Source organism: Dermacentor albipictus, chromosome 4, assembly GCF_038994185.2.
Source record: "Dermacentor albipictus isolate Rhodes 1998 colony chromosome 4, USDA_Dalb.pri_finalv2, whole genome shotgun sequence".
Lineage (NCBI taxonomy): Eukaryota > Metazoa > Arthropoda > Arachnida > Ixodida > Ixodidae > Dermacentor > Dermacentor albipictus.
This window is the reverse complement of record NC_091824.1, coordinates 40397931-40423143: the sequence shown is the minus strand read 5'-3', so window position 1 is coordinate 40423143 and position 25213 is coordinate 40397931.

The following is a 25213-nucleotide window of genomic DNA, read 5'->3' as shown; positions in this document are numbered from 1 at the left end:
CAGACCCAAAATTAGGTAGGAATATTCCTGCATGTTCAATAGGTCCTACGTTGATTTTTAATGTCTGTATTTATTTTAGCTAAAGGTATGAACTTGTATAGCACAATTTTGCAAATGCGCCTTTTAGTACATTTCTACAAGATTTGTATATGTTGCACTGTGCTGAGGCACTGTATTTCGTTAGCATGCACTTTCCGACTCACAGAGTGACTGAAACGGGTAAAATACAACCGAGTGAATAGAATGAGTAGTAAGGGGACTGTGCCACTCCCAAAATTAGAGAAAAAAACAAAAACACAGCGAAGAGTGCACAAATGTACATTTCACACTACACAATATGCTAGCTTTCTTTTGAAGCAGCATTAGTGTTCATTTTTGGCTGCAAAGATGCTCCTTCATGTGAGACTAAGATGCTATGGCGAACAGTTCTGGAATTACGAACAGAGCAACATGGGCAATTTATTGTGGTCCTTATGAGCAAAGCTGGACATTTCGTAGGATACATTGTTGTATTCCTCAAGAACACACCATTTTGGGCTGGTTTTTAGCCAGCAGGTGGCACCATGATATGTAGATTAGTAATCATATTGTTTTTTTTCTGTATCCAAGATCGATATCCTTAAGACTGATGGCAGTAGCATTTCTTGAAGTTGCTCAACAAAATATCTGCTCACAGATATATAGGCGATTCCAAAGATAGGTGGTCCAAGTTTCTACAAAACGGCAGGCGAAGGGCTGAGCTCCATGCACACATTTGTATTTGAGTAGCCTCTGAATAGCACCACAACATATTGCGCAGAAACTTAGTAGTAAGCATATGTGACACAGATCTAAGAACCACGCATGGACTTGGATCCTGCTGTCGTGTGTGGAGACCCAGAAACTTATCCTCAGTGGTCCGGTTTCTGTGTAATTTCATGCAAGCAGTAATTGCGGCACTCAAACTTTGAGAAGTTAAAGAATTTTTTATGCATCCGCTATTTCAAAGCTTAATTTCATGGACATATTTGATTTATACCTACACTGTTGGAAACTACATTTGTTTACATGGTAAAGAAATTTTGTTGCAGTTTGTTGTGAAATAACCCTGTGACAAAAGGTTTATTCAGAACATTGTTCACTCACCTCTGAGTGGTGGCCGTGTGGTCGTGCATCGTCGAGCATTCTCTCGATCCTGTGTCGTGACTGCCAGGTCATGAACTGTAAAAGATTACCATCGTGAGTGCACAAATGATATCATTTGCATGTTGTACAGTTATATGTTAAACTACCATTCTCCCGCAAAAATAGCCAAGGGCATGCCAAATGTCTTGTAATCTCTCTTTGTAAAGAGGTTGCTGCTGCTCCTTGTTAAGAAGTGTCAGCTTGTATGAATAAAAATGCGAAACGATGTTCTGCTTCTGATCATTACAAGTTGTGTGCCAACTGAAGCTGGTAGCTCACTTTTTTGCAATAGCACGTAAAGTGCACGGCCGAGTGACCGTGAGTCCTACACCTATGATACTGTACCTTGCAAAAAACAGAAACTAAAGCACCTGCAAACCCCCTCTTCTTCTCACAGATTACATAACAAAGGCCTATACTTTGGCAGTCTTGGTGCTGTGAGGTAGCATACAAGGGTTTATTGTCAGGTTGTCAGTTCCTAAGCTGGCTCTTGCAATAAGTACTGCATTCAAAATGTAGTGGTGATACGTTGAATGCAAACTATAAATTTTTTATGACTGAATTTTACTGAAACGCTTTACTAAGATTTAAAAAAAAACAAAAGTGTTGTGTCATCGGACATGTCAGCCGAGAGAATTTTGGGTGCATGAAGGAAAATGAACATTGTGTGTCCAATTTGCTTATGAGAGCCAAATCAGTCTTGTCAACTGACGTGATGAGCCCCAAGTGCATGGCTGCCAGGAAAGTGTACTAGAGAGGCACAAGTATCATCATCAGCCTGGTTACGCCCGCTGCAGGGCAAAGGCCTTTCCCACACTTCTCCAACTACCCCGGTCATGTACTAATTGTGGCCATGTTGTTCCTGCAAACTTCTTAATCTCATCCACCCACCTAACTTTCTGTCGCCCCCTGCTGCGCTTCCCTTCCCTAGGAATCCAGTCTGTAACCCTTAATGACCATCGGTTATCTTTCCTCCTCATCATATGCCCAGACCATGCCCATTTCTTTTTCTTGATTTCAACTAGGATGTCATTTACCCGCGTTTGTTCCCTCGCCCAATTTGGTTTTCTTATCCCATAACGTTACACCTATCATTCTTCTTTCCATAGCTCGTTGCGTCGTCCTCAGTTTAAGCAGAACCCTTTTCGTAAGCATCCAGCTTTCTGCCCCGCAGGTGAGTATACTGGTAAGACACAGCTATTATGCACTTTTCTCTTGAGGGATAATGGCAACCTGCTGTTCATGACCTTAGATGGCCTGCCGAACGCGCCCCAGCCCATTCTTATTCTTCTGATTACTTCAGTCTCATGATCCGGATCCACGGTCACTACCTGCCCTAAGTAGTCACTACCTGCCCTAACTACCTGCCCCCCACTTCCAGGGCCTCTCTACCTATAGTAAACTGCTGTTCTGTTCCAAGACCATTAAGCATTACTTTAGTTTTCTGCAGATTAATTTTTAGACCCACTCTTCTGCTTTTTCAGTGAGCATGCATTGAGGACCCGAGTTACTAAGCAAGGCAATATCATCAGTGAATCGCAAGTCACTAAAATATTCTCCATTAACTCTTATCCCAAATTCTTGCCGATCCAGGTCTCTGAATACCTCCTGTAAACACGCTGTGAATAGCATTGAAGAGATCGTATCTCCCTGCCTGACGCCTTTCTTTATTGGGATTTTGTTGCTTTCTTTATGGAGGACTACTGGGGCTGTGGAGCCGCTATAGATATCTTTCAGTATTTTTACATACGGCTCGTCTACACCCTGATTCCGTAATGCCTCCATGACTGCTGAGGTTTTGACAGAATCAAACGCTTTCTCGTAATCAATGAAAGCTATATATAAGGGTTGGTTATATTCCGCACATTTCTCTATGACGTGATTGATAGTGTGAATATGGTCTATTGTTGAGTAGCCTTTACGGAATCCTGCCTAGTCCTTTCGTTGACAAAAGTGTAAGGTGTTCCTGATTCTATTTCCGATTACCTTAGTAAAAACTGTGTAGGCTACGGACAGTAAGCTGATCGGTCTATAATTTTTCAAGTCTTTGGCGACCCCTTTATTATGGATTAGGATTATGTTAGCGTTCTTCCAAGGTTACGGTACACTCGAGGTCATGAGGCATTGTGTATACAGGGTGGCCAGTTTTTCTAGAACAATCTGCCCACCATACTTCAACAAATCTGCTGTTACCTGATCCTCCCCAGCTGCCTTCCCCTTTTGCATAGCTCTCAAGGGTTTCTTTACTTCTTCCAGCATTACTTGTGGGATTTCAAATTCTTCTAGAATTTGAAATCTCTCAAAATTCAAATTCGCTCTTCCATTATCGTCGTAGATGCCACTGGTACTGTATAAATCTCAATAGAACTCCTCAGCCACTTGAACTATCCGATCCAAATTAGTGATGATATTGCCGGCTTTGTCTCTTAACGCATACATCTGATTCTTGCCTATTCCTAGTTTCTTCACTGCTTTTAGGCTTCCTCCATTCCTGAGAGCATGTTGAATTCTATCCATATTATACTGCCTTATGTCAGCTGTTTAACGCTTGTTGATTAACTTGGAAAGTTCTGCCAGTTCTATTCTAGCTGTAGGGTTAGAGGGCTTTCATACATTGGCGTTTCTTGATCAGATGTTTCGTCTCCTGCAATAGTTTACTGGTATCCTGTCTAACGGAGTTACCGACTTCTATTGCACACTCCTAGTGATGCCCATAAGATTGTCGTTCATTGCTTCAACACTAAGGTCCTCTTCCTGAGTTAAAGCCGTATACCTGTTCTGTAGCTTGATCCGCAATTCCTCTCTTTCCCTCTTACCGCTAAGTCATTGATCAGCTTCTTATGTACCAGTTTCTCATGTTCCCTCCTTAAGTCTAGGCTAATTCGAGTTCTTACCATCCTACGGTCACTGCAGCTCACCTTGCCGAGCACGCACACATCCTGTATGAAGCCAGGGTTAGCGCAGAGTATGAAGTCTATTTCATTTCTAGCCTCGCCATTCGGGCTCTTCCATGTCCACTTTCGCCTATCCCGCTTGCGGAAGAAGGTATTCATTATCCGCATATTATTCTGTTCTGCAAACACTACTAATAACTCTCCCCTGTTATTCCTAGAGCCTATGCCGTATTACCCCACTGACTTGTCTCCAGCCTGCTTCTTGCCTACCCTGGCATTGATCTCGCCCATCAGTGTAGTGTATTTTGTTTTGACTTTGCCCACTGCCGATTTCACGTCATCATAGAAGCTTTCGACTTCCTGGTCATCATGACTGGATGTAGGGGTGTACACCTGTATGGCCTTCAATTTGTACCTATTATTAAGTTTCACTACAAGACCTGCCACCCTCTCGTTAATGCTATAGAATTCCTGTATGTTACTAGCTATATCCTTATTAATCAGGAATCCGACTCCTAGTTCTCGTCTCTCCACTAAGCCCCGGTAGCACAGGACGTGTCTGCTTTTTAGCACTGTATATACTTCTTTTGTCCTCTTAACTTCACTGAGCCCTATTATATCCCATTTACTGCCCTCTAACTCCTCCAATAGGACTGCTAGACTCGTCTCACTAGATAAAGTCCTAGCGTTAAACGTTGCCAGGTGCAGATTCCAATGGCGGCCAAGTGTAAGCAAATGTAAAAGCATGCGTGTATCATAGCGTACTAATACTACTAATCTGCATACATATTTCCTCAATAGCCCTCTCTCAGTTGTCTCATCGTACATATACCTCGGTCTAAACATCACCAGCAACCTTTCCTGGCACATGCATGTCGACATATGTAGCAATGCCAATCGCATGTTGGGCTGTTTGCGCCGAAACTTCTCATCTGCACCATCATCACTGAAACTAACTCTCTACAAAACATTAGTTCGCTCCAATATAGAATATGCATGCGCCATTTGGGACCCGGCTAACATTACACTCATAAACAGCATAGAAGCCATTCAAAATCGTGCAGCGTGTTTCATCTTATCAAACTACTCCCAATATGACTGTTTTAGACTTGTAGCGCAGCTCGGAAGAGCAAATAAGGAAGGAGGTAGGGGTAATAAAAGGAAACGGAAAACAGAGTGAGCACTAACTTCCAAATGTCAGTTTATTTCAGTTTATTTCAGCTTTCAACTTCCAACTGACAGTTTACCTCCTTCCTTTTTTGCTCTTCCGAGCTGCGCTACAAGCCTAAAACAGTCATGACGTACCAACTCGCCCAAACTGCCACGCTTTTACTCCCAATATGCTAACGTTACCTCAATGAAAACACTCAACTTGCCAGAACTTTCTTTCCTTCGTAGATGCTTTCGTTTTCATAAAATCTACCACCACAACCCTTTGTTGAAAGAACAGCTTATCACCCAACCTTCATACATATCATCTCGCTCTGAACACAGTTTCAAAGTTGGTGTGCCATCTTCACGTACTAAACTTTGTAGTAATGCATTCATGCCTAGCACAAGTGAAGATTGGAACCATCTTCCCACCTCCGTTGTAGCCACCCTGGATACTGACACCTTATTCATGAAACGCCATGTTGAATATGTCTTTGTATCTTGCGCATTTATTTGTGTTATGTGCGCCCACTAGGTTGTGTAATGCCTTCGGGCCTAGAAAGTATTTCATATAAATAAATAAAATAAAGTGCACTCAAGCTTGTAAGAGAAACAGATAAAATAAGATGGTGAGTTTTGCCACTTCGAATAAAGCAACAGTTGTATGACAAAAACCAGTTTAAAGGCTCTTTGAAATAGTCTTTGTCTGAGTTAAGAGTATGCCTAGACACGAGTATATCTCAAGACATGCATTCTTACAGATGTTTCGCCAGTGCATTGCAATAAGCAGCTACAAATGGATAAACAATACACTTCTGTAAAGCCTCTACTTTTACATCGTGTGGCCATCAGTTTGTCTCACCTACTTGGGCACACCATCATGTGGTGATGCAAGTGTAGCGTATTTCCAGTTTCATTGTTACTGTGGTGAGGGCTACCTTAAATTGAAGTTCATGTGCTGTTCTCACGCCCTCTACCGTGCGCAGTTGTTGCAGTTTACTCCGAAAACACCCAGAGTGCAAGACCATTGTGTTATAGAGAGAGAGAGATGGCAAGGAGAGGAAAGGCAGGGAGGTCAACCAGACGTCCGCTTTGCTGCCCTACACTGGGGGTGAGGGAAAGGGAAATGAAAGAAGAAAAAAAAAGGAAGTGACGACTGTGTGCAGAGAAGCACCATGACAACAAAGTGGAGTTCTATAACTGGTGATCTGCATTGATCACATCTGGAACAACTAAAGGGCCAGTGGTCGTTGTGCGAATAGGAGGCTGCGGGTGAGTTATGGGGCTTACTCAAGAGTTGCAAGCACTGTATTAACAGCATCCAGTACTTCCACTGCACTTCGCGCTGACAGAGTATTCAATTTGCTGAAAAAGACACGAAGGGTAGTTATAAGGGACCAAAGCATCACAACCACTTGCCGGTCTTCGGACAATTTATCGGGAGTAAGCGCTGTGGACTCTACCGTGGTGCACTGTATTTTTTTTATGTGATTGTGGCTCCGGCTGTGGCACCGGCATTGGGAACATTGATTTGTTCTGCTGCCAAAGACATCTCTGCAACTATTTTCATGTGAGAATCATTCCGCGTCCCATTGGCTGCCATTCCTAATCGCATACTTTCTCACCCTCACTTTCCGTCTAGCATCACAAAATTTTCCAAAGCCCAGCTGTTTGAAAGAAACTCATCATTTTGCTTCTCTTGTACCCATGTCACAGGGGCACCCACAAACTCCTTTAGTATAAGGGAGCACTAGACTTGTTAAGGGGGTTTGACCTCAAGGAAATTGTGGTTGTGTCACAAGGTCAATAATGAGTTTTTAAATGTAGCCACCAGAGGCACATTCAGCAGCGTTTGGTTTTTGTACAACTACAAGAATGTAAGCTCTAATTACGTTTGTAGCTATCATAATTAATGCTCCTACCATAATACTCTTCAATATATTTGATGCAAAAAACATACACCTCAGTAAGAATCAAAGCGTGCTTGCTAAACATAGCAGTGCTGACAGCGACGGTCGCCACCCTCTCCTTATGTATGTTTTCCTGCTCAACTAATCAGCAGTGCGGTGAAAGTTATGTTAGCGGGTGTTTTCACCTGGCATCCTTGTAGGTCGCACGTGGAAAGTCGACGCCACCACAGCAGACTACAGGAATTTAATTATAAAGTTTACGCTACGGATTACAGGAGTGTAGTTGATGAGCAAAACGAGAACAAGTTGAAAGCAGGAACCAACGTTTCCATACATTCTTGTACGAAAACATTGGCTGCTGCTTTCACCTTGTTCTCGTTTAGCTCATCGCCTTAAATTTACATCTCTCGCCTTCCCTGTGTTTTCCCAGGAATGTAGTTGGTGTCTTGCCTCGTGATGCTGGGGTGCAGCAGTTATAGCAATGTGTTGAATGTATGCATTATCATTCGCAGGGAGCTAAACAGCAGCAAAAGAAAGCACTAAAAGTACGCACCAATTCCCACACAAGGTTAACTAGACAAGAACTTACTCTGAATAACACTCCTCGTCATGCACATAGAATTCTGCCAGGATGTGGCTAGCATGGCCAGCCACTTATCGAGAATGGAGGCACAAGCGCACGCACTATTGTTGCTTTTTCAGAGGATTTCGCGATGATACAGATGACACCATGGCAGAGCACATCAGCACAGTGATGACAACTTCCTCTTTGCCGAATGAAACTCCATAGCTGTTGCCGGAACACAAAACCCGCGAAGTGTGCGCAAACTGCGTAGATCCCTATAGAGTTTTCGTTGAGGACAATAATCTCCCGGATTGTGACTGGCACATGACGCTCAATCGGGCTTGCCGGTGTGAGCATCGGTTGGATTCAGTCACTTTTTTGTCGCCAGTTGCAAATGGTCGCACAACCCCTTCAAGTTGCCTGTGTGATTGCACCTTAACTTGAATTTGCTTCTTTTGGGTGGAAGGACACTCCAAAATGTGAATGCAAGGAAGATGATAGGTTTCAATGGTTGACACAAGTGCAAAATATTTTGCTAGACATGTACCTAGTGTTTGACACCTCACGGTTAGTCACTGCACAAATTTTTCGTAGCATGGTGACATAGCAAATTATAGCACCTAATATGACATGTTAAACCATACCTGCATTAATGGGTTCCTTCATACCACTGAGACCCATAGAAGATGCTTGAGGGCTGTTGCTGTCACAGGTACCATAACCACAAATGGTGCTCTGACCTCTTTCTTTAATTTGTGGCTCAGCTGTGTCAGCAACAGCACTCAAACAGCTGTGTGGTCTGGATGGTGTGAAATCCTCCAAGACTGCATGGATGCCCGGATCATCATTTTCGTCAGCGCACATCCCATGCAGCATTGATGCTGCAGGCGACTCTACATGTGTGTCACCATCTGCATAAGAGAGATACATTGCTGTTCAACATTATGTGGCACAGAAGCATGACAGAAGCATTAGTTTCATTGGACGTTTACAAGACTTCTGCAACGTGAAACAGTCACACATTCTCACAATAGTATGAACGTTCAAACATATCCAAATGCAGATGTTCATTCATAAACTACTGCTAAGCTTCCACTTAGGCTGGCACAAGCAGATTGCGTGCTTTTCAGGGGATTTGTTGATACAAAAGCTGAAATACTGGTGTTAAAGGCAGGTGAAATAAAAGTGCTGTGTGTTTCTTCTATCTTCTCCACCTCACGCTATACCTCCAGTCCTATTCTGCTGATAACAACTATCTAGGTTTGTGATCATCCGGTGTATTTGCACTCATTACGACTACAGTTCCACTTAAGTGAAAGCATGACCGAAGTCGCATCATTGTTCATTGCTCTGCTGCGAGCTGTTCTTAGCCCTGAAATGTGCAAACAAACTATCACAATGAATAAATGTGTAGCAACTTGTTGAACTTTATTTCTGGCCATAGCGAGTACATTTGTACTAAAAACAGGAAACTTTTATTCCAGTTAAAACGTCACCACTTTGGTTGAACTATCTACAACAGATATTTTCCTGCTCCCTATCAATAGCGGAACTATGGACTTCACGTTTAAGTTTCCAGCTCTTACATTAGCATTTCGAGGCTTAAAGTGTAGCATAGCATATATGACAACTCGGGCAAATCGGAAAAAACGAAACACCAAATGTGTGCTTAGATCCTTACCGAAGCAGGACTGGCCGCCGCCGGCGGATTCCGGAGTAGCAGAGTAGGCTCGCACAGCCTTGGCTTTGCGTTCTGCTGCAGCTGAAGTGCGCACCGACTGGACTGCAGCAGGCTGCGTGTGTGCTGCAGTCGGTTCGTCACTTTCAGCGGCGCTTTGACAGGCTTTTCGCTGCCTGCTCTGGTGGTCCACTGCCCGCGGCTTGTATCCCCACTCCCTGGCCAAGTCGGAGATGTACTGTAGCAGTTGATAGAATTCGTCAACTACTTCTTCCACACCCGACCTACTCCGAAACACACACTTTCAGGATCGAAGGTCCGGGGCAAAGGAATGACTTTGAAGTAACGTGCATAGAATGTACTCACTTGCCATGGTTCTTACTGTCCTTGCGGCGAAATTGGATGAGGAGGAGGTCGAACCTCTCTCTAACGCGGCGAGGTGTACAAGGCTTGCGCGTTTTTTCCTGGACAACTTTGGCGACTTTTTGCCACCTCATCGGGTCGCACCCTGGCTGAAACTCGTTGACGACTTGAAATAATATCAAGTCGTCTGTCCGCGTAAACCGCACGCGAGAAACGGGCACACATGGTGCGCATTCCATGGTGGACGCCATTTCGCAGTGTGAGCTGTGTCTTGGCTTGGACTGTCTTGGTTCACGAAACTCGGTGCCCACGTGACCCACGTGACACTACTTACCGTCTCGTATACCGCGCGGAAAATGTTTACCTACGGTAAAGCGCGCGCGTGCGCAGTCTGCAGCCGGTACGGTATTTCCGCGCTTTCCGTACGGTAACTTGGCGCTGCTAAAAGTCTCTATTATTGAGTCTACGGTAATCCACAGAGAAGCGTATTGGCCCGTCCTTCTTGCGTACTAGTACTACAGGAGACGCCCAAGGACTGTGGGAAGCGCAAATGACTCCACGGTGCAGCATGTCGACCTACTCGTTAATAATCTATCGTTCAGCTGCCGACACGCGGTATGGTCGCTGGCGTAAAGGAGGATGGGAACCATTGTGGACGCTGTGAGTGACGGTTGCCGTACGCCCCAGAGATGGTTGTTCACAATCAAACGACAATTTTGAAAAAGCGCGAGGACTTGCTGGCGATACGCTGGTGGAAGATCGGCGTGTACGGCAGATTCAAGAATGTCTGACGACGAAGATGACAATGATGATGATGACGTGCACAGGACGGGAGAAGTGAGGGCATCAAGTTAATAACACACCGTGTCGCTGGAAGCATCGAGAAGCGGGTCAAGGGGCTGAACACGACCTAGTGATTCGCTGCGCAGTAAGGTCACAGGGTTGTGAAACGGGTTACACACAAGCATTGACGATAATCCAGATACAGTGGTGAGGACGGCAAATGGAAGAGGTAGGGCCTTGCGACGTAGAAAAATAGGCGATGGTGTAAAAAGTACGGTAGCGTTTGGCGCGGTAGAGCGAGAGACAAGCACAAGCACAGACATTTCGGGTGGTATGTCCGTATCGCACACAACGGTGAGCTTGGAGGCTTTTTCTTCAGAAAGATCAGTCAGCGGTGCATCGGCAAGTCGGAAATCGGCAAGCCACTTTGGCCCGGGCTCAGTCGATGATGGCACGATGGTGAGACAAGAAGTCCCATCCGAGATTGATGTCATGTGAACATGAAGACAACGCGAAAAATTCAACCACATAGACAATGCCGTCGATGACCACCCTTGCAGTACATTGAGCAAGCGGGGCTATATGCTGCACAGTCGCGGTGCTTAGAAACATACCAGACAACGGCGTTGTGACCTTGCGGAGGTTACCACAAAGCTTTTCGTCGATAACAGAAACTGCAGCCCCAGTATCAATAAGCGCTATTGCGGCGGTTCCTTCGACCAAAACGTCCAATGAATTGCGTGGTGACTGTGCAGTCCTTGTAGAAATCGCGAAGCTTGCAGTTTGTGCCTGTGGAACTGCAGCAACTAGTTTCCCTCGCTTGGTGGCTGGCGGTTACGTAAGGGGGAAAGCGCGCCACGACGCGGTCACGGCGAACGATGGGTGCCGACAGGGCGTCGAGGAGGCGGCGAGAACTCTGGGTCGGCAAACACCGCATGCCTGGTAGTATCGTGGGAATAGGCATACCCAGGTGTTGGGACAGCAGTGTTAGCAGGTGGCATGCGACGATGGCAGAAGCGCGCGAGGTGGCCGGTGACACCGCAAGGCAAGCATATGGGCAGGTTGTCGAGTGTGCGCCAAGTGGTCTGAACTGGGCGTTGAGGTGGAATTGGAGGCGATCCGAGAGGAGGTGCAGTTTGAAGTCTCATTGGCGCCGGGAACGCGAAGGTCAATGACTCAGGTCGCGCGGCGACATCGGTATAGGTCATAGGTGCAGCCACGGGAGGGCAGGGTTGAACTAAAGGTAAAGACCCAGCAAGTTCCTCGCGAATGGCCCGCCCAATGGGAGCAGCCAGAGATATGTCAGGCTGGGGAAGTCCATCGTTGAGACGCATCATAGACAGTTGACGTGTCAGTCGACAAACCCGGAGAAATATATCTGCGCTGCGTACTTTTCGCTGCATGTTCAATAATCTGTCATTATCACTGCAACCATTCTGGCAGCTTGACAGCAGCATGGGAATAACTGATCATCCAGATTTATCTGAACATGATCTGAACCAACCGCAGTGGCGGCAAATTACCTTCTTTAATGTTAACGCACGAAGCCTTCTGAAGAAAACAAAACGATCAACTGCAAGCTGTCGTTATTGCATCAGACCCAGCTATCGTTGCCATCACCGAGGCATAGTTGCATTCAGCTGTTTCAGATCACGAAACAGTCCCTCTGGGGTATGCGATCGTTCGCAAAAATAGGGAGACTAGTGGAGGATTGTTGCTCAGATCTTGAAAGAACAGTTATTGTACTTGAAAATGCCTGATGTTCCAACTGTGCAAACACTATGGCGCAAAATACACTGAAAACATAGATGTGCCCATGTTGGCAGAGGCTGTAGGCCCCCAATCTCTGAAACCACATGCCTGGGCTCTTTATATAACTACATGCATAAGCGGATATGTGGATCGAAAGTCATTCTAGCGGGCGATTTCAACTGTCCAGATATTAATTGGCATACTACGGACAGGCAATGCAATGAGTAATGTTATGCTAAATTTCCTCTTTACCTTTGAGCTCATAAAGATTGTCGACGAACCTACTCGTCTCCAAGCAACATCCAATACCCCACGAGACTTAGTTTTCGTTAGCCACCACTTCACAAAAAATGACAGTGGAGTAGAAGTCTTACAGGAAATTTCTGACTACGAGATGGTACTCTGCACACTATGTTTGCCCAATTTGGTGTGTCTCCGTGCTGCAGCGAAACATGTGCGTGCATTGAACAGAGCCGATGACGAGGCGATTATGACTTATCGCACACATGAATACAATGACCGTCTTCAACTTATACATCTTCGAAAACACAACTATTGTTGTTTGTGGCCAAAGTTTAAAACGCACGTGATGCACTGCATTCTATATTTTGTTCCATTGAGGAAAATATCCGCAAGAAAGCACAATCCGTGGATGTTCCATGAAATTATCCACATGAAATGAAAAATTAATCAATCAAGGAAAAGGAAGAGGCGGCATCCAAGTGCAGAGTTGAAGTATAATATAAGCGCACTAAGAAGAACATAAAGAAGATGGAACTTGAGGTATTGAGGCTGCGAGATAAGCGTCCCATGCAAGGATATTCACATCAAAATTAAAGACGACCGGTCGGTAGCGATTAAAATGTTACAGTTCCTCCGACGCCGACTGTCCAAGAGTGAAGATCCTCTGTATCAATACGATATGTTGCTCACGTAGTATCTCAAGGATGGTGATGCAGTACCTCTACTTCCGCACTACATACTAAACAAGAAGTCTTCCACGACTACGAAGCTACGGGTCTTTTTTGATGTGTCATCCTATGCCTCTGGAGCGCCATCTTTCAATGATGACCCGTAGAAAATGTAATTTTTAGCGCATGAATAATTGGGATCAATGCGGACGTTCAGAAGGCTTTTGTACATATTTCAGTGAAACGCACCAACGGGTATTTCCTGAGATTGCTGTGCTTTGAAAATACGTCAACGAGTGTCGAATATGCAATTAGAGTCATAGAGTACCGAATGACGGATGTTTCTTTCGTCGCTACATAAGGTCCGTTTCTGCTCAGCGCGACTCTACAATAAAATTTCCAGCATGGCTGTGAGCCCTATAACGCTGCTGCGCTGAAATTGTCTAAATACTTTTATGTTGGCGCCATAATTACTGGAGTTGAGAAAGAAGCCACTCACCGGCTGCATAACAATACCACACTTATTCGTTGGCGCAGGCATGAAACTGCTAAAGTTGGCAACCAACAGCGCTAAATTCGGCCTTATGTAGGACACTAAACAACACCCTCTGCGTGCGAATGTAGAACCGGTATTGGAATGGTTGAAAGAAAAAGGAACACGCAGAAGGATTCATTTTTCAGACATCAGCTTGAAGGAACGACACCCTCGGCTTCATAGCACCCTTCGTCATCCGGCTATAGCTACAGTAGACATCCTCAGATACCCGGAGAAGTACGGGGGAGAGCGGCCGGTATAGCTCAATATGTATAGAGCATGCCTGCGCAATGCAGAAATGGTCATTAAGCTCCGCCGATATATTGTAACGTAGATTGAAGACGGAGTCTTACAATATGGCCGCGTCTTTTTAAAGGCGGGCCAGAAGAAGAACGTGGATATCACGCGCTTCATCGTCTTTCATGGCGCCGACCTATGCGCGCGCCGTCCCGCGGTGCGGGAGTCCTACATCATTGTGTCAATTGCCCCCCAAGCGAAAAGCGACCCGGCCACAGCGACAATTAACAATTCAACTGGTGCGAAGGGGTGAAGTGACCAGGTGTGTGCAAATGACCACAAATGGTCGGGTTTATTCGGTGAAAATTCACTACCCCACTACGAGCAGCACAGGTTAGAGAGTTAATTGTCCTGATCCTTGACCTCAAGCCAGCACGTTGAGGCAGCGCAGCAAGGTAGTATTGATTGCAGCACATCGATGTTCGAGCACTGTCTTTGAAAGCTACATCAAGCGAGCAGCGCACGAGCTCGAGCTGGAGCGTGATTCGCACGAATGTTACTACGAGCTCATGCGCATTACATCAGTTATTTATCAGTTGCTAAAGGGACAGATGATGGCCGCTACTACAGTGCAGGCATAACTACGTCTAGCGGCATGCAGTCAACAAATATTGCAGGAGGCCCGCCATTTCGCAGCATGTCGAAAAACCGCTGCCGTCGCGGCACGTACGATCGTGCGCTCGAGCAGTTCGTACATCGCGCCATGCTGAAATACCGCTGCCATCGCGGCGCGTACCGTCGTGCGGTCGAGCAGTTCCGTGCACATGATGTCTGCTTAGCGCTGCTGTGAATTAATTTTATAGCAAGCATTTCGTCGCGTTTGCGCGCCTGACTCTAGCATCGTGCAAACCTTACCTGAAGTTCAACATCGTACGCGACTCGCTTCACTTGCGATTGACACCGCGCTAAAATTTCGCCCCTTATTTCTTGAACGGCGTACAAGCATTCGGCGTTGCATAATTTATTGCCTTTACGGTGCATGCCACCTCTGAAAAAATCTTCATTACCCGATATTCGCTGCAAGCCGTGGTACAACAAAACCGAAAGGTACGGGTCCATATTGCAAATGTGCCTTCCGAAGCAGATGACCGAGCTTGCTACTACCCAGTTCAGGACAGAGGGCGCTTTTTAGCACCATTTTCGCAGCGCCCCCTGGGCGATGCAAGAGCCCCATAGCACATGCCCCCAGGCCCTTGCGTTTCAAGGGCGCTAGTGAGGCAGTAGTGCTGTGGCCAGTCATTCACCTGAAATATTTTGTATATCATATCAATTTTCGCAGTGCACTTTAAGGCTCATTGTACACATCATTAGTCATCGCCATTATCTTACTACATGTACATTTTACGCACTTTACAGCTACTGAGAAAAGGTTTATTGGCGGCACCTAATGTAAAGGCACAGCAACCGGGAACGGCGAAGCAGCCCGAAGCACTGTCCAAACGGACTCCAGCAATCAACAGCGCTAGTCAAGACGAGCCGCGTGTTGGCGATGCGGCTGTGCCGCGAGGCGCGTCTTTTTCCTCACAATCTCCCCCCGGAAAAAAAGAGCCATCCTGGCGCCTTAAGAATCGGGAGGCAGAGGGTCGTGGTAAGGCTTGAGACGCGAGACGTGTACAATGTCACGTCCACGCCGGCGCAAGTCTTCAGGTGGTGACAGGGGCTCAATGAGAAAATTCACCGGGGATGTTTGCTCCGAGATTCTGTAAGGCCCTTCGAATTTTGGGACGTGTTTCGAGGAAAGCCCCGGCGTTTGGAAAGGGACCGACAACCACACAAGAACGCCTGGAGCGTAGGTCGTGTTTGGATGTGTGTCGATGCGGTTTTCTTTCTGGCGCTGCAGTTGCTCTGCCGTAAAGGAGCGCGCTAGCTGGTGGCATTCTTCGGCTTGTCGGGTGACGTCGCAAACAGGTAGACACTCGGAGGCGTCAGGACGGCATGGCAGGAGCGTGTCGATGGTATGCGTAGGCTCGCGGCCATACAGGAGGAAGAAAGGTGAAAATCCCGTAGTGGCCTGGATCATGGTGTTGTACGCGAACGCGATGAATGGAAGGATGCGGTCCCAGTTACCATGATCAGATGCCACGTACATAGAGAGCATATCACCAAGTGTGCGGTTAAATCGCTCTGTGAGCCCGTTTGTCTGTGTATGGTATGCCGTGCTTGTCCGATGAATAATATATGCATTCCGAAAGCAAACTTTCAACGACTTCGGAGAGGAAGGCGCGACGTCGATCGCTGAGGAGTTCCCGAGGTGCGCCGTGTCGAAGCACGAAGCGATATAGGACGAAAGAGGCTACATCCCGCGGTGTAGCACTTGGTAAAGGAGCAGTTTCGGCGTAGCGTGTCAAATGATCAATAGCAACAACGATTCACCGATTGCCGTCTGGTGTCAAAGGAAGCGGGCCGTATAGGTCGATGCCGACGCGATCGAAGGGTGTGGCAGGGCACGGGAGTGGCTGCAAGGCACCAGATGGGCGTAAAGGCGGCGATTTGCGGCGTTGACAGTCAAGACAGCACCGAACAAACTTGTGTACAAAATTGTACATGCAGCGCCAGTAGTAGCGGTGGCGAATTCGTTCGTACGTCTTGAAGACTCCGGCATGGCCACACTTCGGATCGTTGTGGAAAGCGGCACATTTTTGAGACCTTAAGCTGCGGGGAATCACCAGAAGCCAACGACGACCTTCAGGAGCGTAATTGCGTCGTGCAGCAGCTGGTCACGAATGGCAAAATGAACTGCTTGGCGTCGGAGGGTTCGGGATACAGGGATGGTCGACGATCCAGAAAGATAGTCGAAAAGAGAGGCGATCCACGGGTCACGACGTTGTGCGGTTGCAAAGGAGTCCATGTCGAGAGATGACACGGAATGTGCGGAAGTTGTTGCGCAGGCCGAGTCTGGAGGTAAAGGTGAACGAGACAAGGCGTCTGCGTCGGAGTGTGTGCGTCCACTGCGGTATACGACGCGAATATCGTACTCCTGGATGCGTAGTACCCAACGGGCTAGGCGGCCAGTGGGATCTTTCAAGTTGGCGAGCCAACAAAGCGCCTGGTGATCTGTGACCAAATCGAATGGGCGCCCGTACAGATATGGTCGGAACTTGCCACGTGCCCATACTAAAGCCAAGCACTCTTTTTCGGTCACGCTGTAATTGGCCTCAGGCTTCGTCAGTGTGCGGCTCGTATTTCGACTACATATTCGGGGTTGCCCGGCTTTCGTTGGGCGAGTACGGCGCCGAGGCCGACCCCGCTGGCATCTGTATGTACTTCAGTTGCAGCTGACGGGTCGAAATGGTGAAGAATAGGTGGGGAGATGAGAAGACGACGCAGCGTAGCAAAGGCGGAGTGACATGCAGGGGACCACCTGGAGAGGGCGGCGTCACCGCGTAGAAGCTGAGTCAATGGCGCCATGATCGATGCGAAATTTCGAACAAAGCGCCGGAAATATGAGCATAGGCCCACGAAGCTTCGGAGTTCTTTGATGGTCTGAGGCTTCGGAAACTCAGCGACTGCTCGAAATTTTGCAGGATCGGGTAGAACGCCGTGCTTGGGCACAACGTGGCCTAAAATGGTGAGCTCTCGCGCGGCGAAGCGGCACTTCTTGAGGTAGAGTTGAAGGCCAGCGTTCGTTAGGCAGGTCAAAACTTGTCTGAGGCGGAGCAGGTGAGTAGGAAAATCACGCGAGAAAACCACGACATCGTCGAGGTATCACAGACATATAGACCACTTGAGGCCACGCAGCGTGTTGTCCATGAGTCGTTCAAATGTGGCAGGGGCGTTACAAAGCCCGAAAGGCATCACCTTAAATTCATATAAGCCGTCAGGCGTAATGAATGCGGTTTTCTGGCGATCGGCCGCAGCCATCGGGACCTGCCAGTACCCTGAACGCAAGTCAATGGACGAGAAGAATTCTGCTCCCTGAACACTGTCGAGGGCGTCATCGATGCGCGGCAAAGGATAGACATCTTTGCGCATTACCTTATTTGACCGACGGTAGTCAACGCAAAATCGAATAGACCCGTCCTTCTTGCGAACGAGAATGACAGGAGATGCCCAGGGACTGTGCGAAGGTAGAATAACATCACGGCGCAGCATATCTTCGACTTGGGTGGTAATTACACGACGCTCTTCGGCAGAGACGCGATACGGTCGTTGACGCAACGGCTGATGTGAACAGGTGTCAATGTAGTGCTGCACTTCCGACGTGCGGCCCAGGTGAGGTTGTGAAACGTCGAATGAACTTCTAAATTTGTGCAGGAGATCAAGAAGGTCGGCGCGTTCGGCAGGTGTGAGGGTATCGGCGATGGCATTCGAGAACGCATCCCTGGACGTTTCCTTAAGCGCGGACATCGAAGATGGTTCGTCGGGGTCGACATCAAAAAAGTCTCCAGGGACGTCAACCAAAAACGAAGAGTCGAGGAGTTCCACGAAGCCAAGGCATTCACCAACGAGCAACGTAATAGGCGCACAGAGGGGATTGTAAAAGTATATATTGCTGCAGCCGCCAGCCATCTCAAGCGTCGCGAAGGGTAGTGGGAGAGATTTACGGCTCATGAAGACGTCGGGTGGTGTGAAGAAGGCCGTTGCATCAGCGATGGCAGCGCAAGAGACGGGTGCGAGGCCGAAGGAGCCAGGTAGAATTTCTGTGTCCTCGCGCACGGTAAGTTTAGAAAGGCGGTCGCAATCTTCGTCCAAGGGTGCGTCACAAGGGGAAAATTCAACTTCGGCACGTGCGCGGTCGATCACGGCTTTATGACTGGATAAGAAGTCCCATCCGAGGTTGACGTCATGCGAGCAGATGGGAAGAACAATACACTCGACGATGTAAGCAATGCCGTGAATAAGTACACGTACAGTACAAGCTGCGTGCGGAGTGACGTGCTGCGTGCTTGCCGTACGAAGCGACAGTCCAGAAAGCGGCGTGGTCACCTTGCGCAGCGAACGGCACAGTTTGACGGCTATCACAGAAACGGCTGCGCCGGTATCCACAAGAGCGAATGCAGGAACACCTTCTACACAAATTTCGACCACGTTAGTGGGAGAGGCGCGAGGACTTTGACAGTTCGAATGGGGCGCAGTTCTTGCCTCTTGAACTGCGACGGTCAGTTTTCCTGGTCAGGTGGTGCGGGTCGCCGACGCTTTGGTGAGAGCGAGCGTCGGCGAGGGGATGGCGAGCGACGCGAAGGAAATTCTGGGATGTCAGCACGAGCGTATGGTTGGGGGAAAGGAGCGGCGTATTGGCGAAATGGCTGGCTGCCGCACTGGAAGGGCCGCGAGGCGTCGCTGAACGCTTGAGGCCGATGGCAGCAATATCGGGCGACGTGTCCGGGAGTGCAGCAAGAATTACAGATGGGTCGATTGTCAGGTGTCCTCCAAGGATTAGCTCGCGGTGCGGTCCAAGATGTAGCATGGGCTTCCGGTGGCAGCGGTTGGGACTGGGTCGTGAAAGACGCCTGTGGAGGCCTGCGTACTGCCTGCGCGTACGTAAGAGGCGCGGCCACAGACAGGACTGGCTGAGCATGGGTGAGAGGCGTGGCGACAGGCTGCACTGCCCGCGTACAGTGGAGATTCGCGGCTGCAGGCGGCTGATGGTGTGCGGAAGGGACAACTTGGGCGACCTCTTCGGAAATAAGGGTGCGGAGCGTGTTTGGAAGACGGAAGGTGGGCTCCTGAGTGAAGGGGACTAAAGAAAGTTCGCGGGCAACTTCCTCACGCACAAAGTCCTTGACCCGCTGAAAGAATGAGGATGGGTCGTACATGTTGTCAAGGCTCGCCAACAAGTCGTCGCTTCCCAAAGGACGCCGAGTCGAAGCGCGTTGCTTCCTTAACCCATCGTACCTTTGGCATAGGCTGACAACTTCAGACACAGTGCGCGGATTCCTGCCTAGGAGCATCTGGAATGCACCGACATGGATGCCTTTCAGTATATGGCGCATTCGCTCAGCTTCTGGCATTGCGGCGAAGGTCCACGATGTCTTCTATGTAGCTTGTGAACGTTTCTGCAGTCCCCGCACCTCCACCAATTGAGAAAAGGTTTATTGGTGGCTCCTAATGTAAAGGTACAGCAACCGGGAACGGCGAAGGAGCCCGAAGCACTGTCGAAACGGACGCCAGCAATCAACAGCGCGAGCCGAGACGAGCCGCGCGTTGGCGATGCGGCTGTGCCGCGAGGAGCGTCTTCTTCTTCACACAATGACCACCATCGCGCGAATTTCCAAATTATTCGCGTGCGCGCGAACTCCCCTTCCTCCGGCAACGAATCTGCGTACAACGGGGCTCGAGGACCATCAGTTGGGAAGGGCCCAGTTCCCACCAGTTCATCCAGAGTTGACCTAAAAACAGGTGGTAGCCTGGCGCCTCCTGCAAGCAAACATGCTAACCAAGAGACTCAGGGTATCTTGGGCGTCCGCAAGACGGAGAAAGGCAGCGTCCTCCCCTCTCTCTCTCTCTTTCTGTCTCTCTCTCTCTCTTTCTCTCTATCTCTCTCTCTCTTTCGAGATGATTTGGTTCGTTGCAAATATCTTTACTTCATGCCCACACGGGTTATTATTGTGAAACATGGCGCCTAACATATAAAAGTTACGTAATACATATACTGACGTTGGAAAAGCGCGCCCCAACAATAACATTTCCTCTCCTTTCAACACCGCACTAGCAATGTTTATTGACATCCGTATCCTTTTTTTTAAGCTTTAACACTTACAACATTGGAAGGTTTCGGAGTGAGGATCGACGGCGAATACTTCAGCAACCATCGGTTTGCCGATGACACTGTTCTATTCCCCCACACTGCGGACGAGTTACAACAAATGGTTGAGGACTTTAACAGGGAGAGTGTAAAAGTGGGGCTGAACATTATTATGCAGAAGACAAAGATAATACTAAATAACCGGGCAAAGAAGAATAGTTCTAGATCGCTAGTCATCCGCTAGGGTCTCTGAAGGAGTAGGTCTACCTAGGTCAACTAATCCCAGGCAGCCCTGATAATGAGATGGAAATTCACAGAAGAATAAAAATGAGTTCGATCGCGTACGGCAAACATCCTGAACTCCTGACTCGGAGCTAAGCGTTATCAGTGAAAAGGAAAGGGCACACTCAGTGCATTTTACCGGTGCTGACGTATGGCGCTGAGACATGGAGACTGACAACGAAGCTTGAGAACAAGTTAAGGACCGTGCAAAGAGCGATGGAACGAAGAATGCTAGGCATATTTTAAGAGACAGAAAGAGAGCGGTTTGAATCAGAACAAACGGGTCTAGACGATCTTCTAATAGACATTTGGAGAATAAAAGGCTCTGGGCTGGACATGCAACCCGCAGATTAGATAACCGTTCGACCATCAGGTTGACAGAATGGGTACCAAGAGAAGGGGAAGCGTAGTAGACGACGGCAGAAGACTGGCTGGGGCGACGAAATTTAAGAAATTTGCGGGTGTTAGTTGGAATAGGATGGCGCAGGACATGGTAATTGGAGTTCGCTTCGAGAGGCCTTCGTTCTTCAGTGGACATGAATATGATGAAGATGACGATGATGACGAGTTACAAGATCACGTGCTTAGTTCCCAAAATGCTCAACACGAACTTCCCGTAATCAAACACAAGATTAACTTGTCACGAGCAAACACTAGGCAAGCAATTAGCTTTTTGCCTAGTTTCCTTAGTGCAGCAATGTCCACCATGAACCAATACTATAGTTTTGTACCTCTATAAATCGGCAAGGTGGGCCTGTGAAAATGAAGGTAGCAAGAAAGCCTGACCTCGTTTGTAAACGCATCTTGTTGTCTTGCCAGCGTGATACCTTTCTGTCACAATTGACTCACTATGTTTTTCTGTATTGGACAGTGTACTACCCACATAGGCTTTTGGCCTAAAAATTTTTACACGCATCCTTCAAATGTTGTAATGAAGCTGATAATTTATTACTCTTCTTCTTCGTCTCTTCTCGAATGCAGCGTATTGAACTTAATCGTGTCGCTGGCAGTACTTGACTCCAAGCTCATTGCTTGAAGTATTGTATCCCTTTTTCTACGGCCTGCACCAGAGCCAACTCAGCCAGGGACTTCGCCCAGTTGGGCATATTCTGGTAAAAAGCTTGTTTGCGGAAGCTTTCCAAAATAGATTTTTTAAATCCTTCTAGGGCTTCCTTTACGATTTGGCCTTGGGGTCCACTTTCTTCTTGCAGGACATGCTTCATATGGCTACGGAACTTGCCAACCGACCGATATAATTTTTGCAATATATGCTGTTGCAAAATTACATGATCTCAGCGAGCTTTCCAAGTAACTTGAAAAAACTGTTCAATACTGATATGCGAGCAAGTTAGGCTCCTCGCTTACCGGATCAGTTTGGGTGCCCACACTGATCTTGTCCTGATCGTTCACAATATCGTCTTCACGATTTCTTTTTTCTGATTCGTCATCTTGCCTTGGTTGGCCGATGTCACTCTTTGAACATCCCGCGGACCCATCCTCCACGGTGCAGGGCACGATGTCTTCAGCAAGATGGTCAAATTCGCAGCAGCTTCTTGCAGCTGCTAGGTAGAAGGTGCTGCGGCTCACGGTCTCGAGAAGGCAGCCAGAAGCCTCATTTTTGACAGAAACACCCTTGGGCATGGTACTTGTATCTGTTTGGGTGCCCACACTGATCTTCTCCTGATCGTTCACAATATCGTCTTCACGATTTCTTTTATCTGATTCGTCATCTTGCCTTGGTTGGCCGATGTCACTCTTTGAACATCCCGCGGACCCATCCTCCACGGTGCAGGGCACGATGTCTTAAGCAAGATGGTCAAATTTGCAGCAGCTTCTTGCAGCTGCTAGGTAGAAGGTGCTGCGGCTCACGGTGTCGACAAGGCAGCCAGAAGCCTCATTTTTGACAGAAACACCCTTGGGCATGGTACTTGTATCTGTTTGGGTGCCCACACTGATCTTCTCCTGATCGTTCACAATATCGTCTTCACGATTTCTTTTATCTGATTCGTCATCTTGCCTTGGTTGGCCGATGTCACTCTTTGAACATCCCGCGGACCCATCCTCCACGGTGCAGGGCACGATGTCTTAAGCAAGATGGTCAAATTTGCAGCAGCTTCTTGCAGCTGCTAGGTAGAAGGTGCTGCGGCTCACGGTGTCGACAAGGCAGCCAGAAGCCTCATTTTTGACAGAAACACCCTTGGGCATGGTACTTGTATCTGTTTGGGTGCCCACACTGATCTTCTCCTGATCGTTCACAATATCGTCTTCACGATTTCTTTTATCTGATTCGTCATCTTGCCTTGGTTGGCCGATGTCACTCTTTGAACATCCCGCGGACCCATCCTCCACGGTGCAGGGCACGATGTCTTAAGCAAGATGGTCAAATTTGCAGCAGCTTCTTGCAGCTGCTAGGTAGAAGGTGCTGCGGCTCACGGTGTCGACAAGGCAGCCAGAAGCCTCATTTTTGACAGAAACACCCTTGGGCATGGTACTTGTATCTGTTTGGGTGCCCACACTGATCTTGTCCTGATCGTTCGCAATATCGCCTTCAGGATTTCTTTTATCTGATTCGTCATCTTGCCTTGGTTGGCCGATGTCACTCTTTGAACATCCCGCGGACCCATCCTCCACGGTGCAGGGCACGATGTCTTCAGCAAGATGGTCAAATTTGCAGCAGCTTCTCGCAACTGTTAGGTAGAAGGTGCTGTGGCTCACGGTGTCGAGAAGGCAGCCAGAAGCCTCATTTTTGACAGAAACACCCTTGGGCATGGTACTTGTATCTGTTTGGGTGCCCACACTGATCTTCTCCTGATCGTTCACAATATCGTCTTCACGATTTCTTTTATCTGATTCGTCATCTTGCCTTGGTTGGCCGATGTCACTCTTTGAACATCCCGCGGACCCATCCTCCACGGTGCAGGGCACGATGTCTTCAGCAAGATGGTCAAATTTGCAGCAGCTTCTCGCAACTGTTAGGTAGAAGGTGCTGTGGCTCACGGTCTCGAGAAGGCAGCCAGAAGCCTCATTTTTGACAGAAACACCCTTGGGCATGGTACTTGTATCTGTTTGGGTGCCCACACTGATCTTCTCCTGATCGTTCACAATATCGTCTTCACGATTTCTTTTATCTGATTCGTCATCTTGCCTTGGTTGGCCGATGTCACTCTTTGAACATCCCGCGGACCCATCCTCCACGGTGCAGGGCACGATGTCTTCAGCAAGATGGTCAAATTTGCAGCAGCTTCTCGCAACTGTTAGGTAGAAGGTGCTGTGGCTCACGGTCTCGAGAAGGCAGCCAGAAGCCTCATTTTTGACAGAAACACCCTTGGGCATGGTACTTGTATCTGTTTGGGTGCCCACACTGATCTTCTCCTGATCGTTCACAATATCGTCTTCACGATTTCTTTTATCTGATTCGTCATCTTGCCTTGGTTGGCCGATGTCACTCTTTGAACATCCCGCGGACCCATCCTCCACGGTGCAGGGCACGATGTCTTCAGCAAGATGGTCAAATTTGCAGCAGCTTCTTGCAGCTGCTAGGTAGAAGGTGCTGCGGCTCACGGTGTCGACAAGGCAGCCAGAAGCCTCATTTTTGACAGAAACACCCTTGGGCATGGTACTTGTATCTGTTTGGGTGCCCACACTGATCTTCTCCTGATCGTTCACAATATCGTCTTCACGATTTCTTTTATCTGATTCGTCATCTTGCCTTGGTTGGCCGATGTCACTCTTTGAACATCCCGCGGACCCATCCTCCACGGTGCAGGGCACGATGTCTTAAGCAAGATGGTCAAATTTGCAGCAGCTTCTTGCAGCTGCTAGGTAGAAGGTGCTGCGGCTCACGGTGTCGACAAGGCAGCCAGAAGCCTCATTTTTGACAGAAACACCCTTGGGCATGGTACTTGTATCTGTTTGGGTGCCCACACTGATCTTGTCCTGATCGTTCGCAATATCGCCTTCAGGATTTCTTTTTTCTGTTTCGTCATCTTGCCTTGGTTGCCCGATCTCACTCTTTGAACAGCCCGCGGACCCATCTTCCACGGTGCAGGGCACGATGTCTTCAGCAAGATGGTCAAATTTGCAGCAGCTTCTCGCAACTGTTAGGTAGAAGGTGCTGTGGCTCACGGTGTCGAGAAGGCAGCCAGAAGCCTCATTTTTGACATAAACACCCTTGCGCATAGTCCTTGTATCTGTTTGGGTGCCCACACTGATCTTGTCCTGATCGTTCACAATATCGTCTTC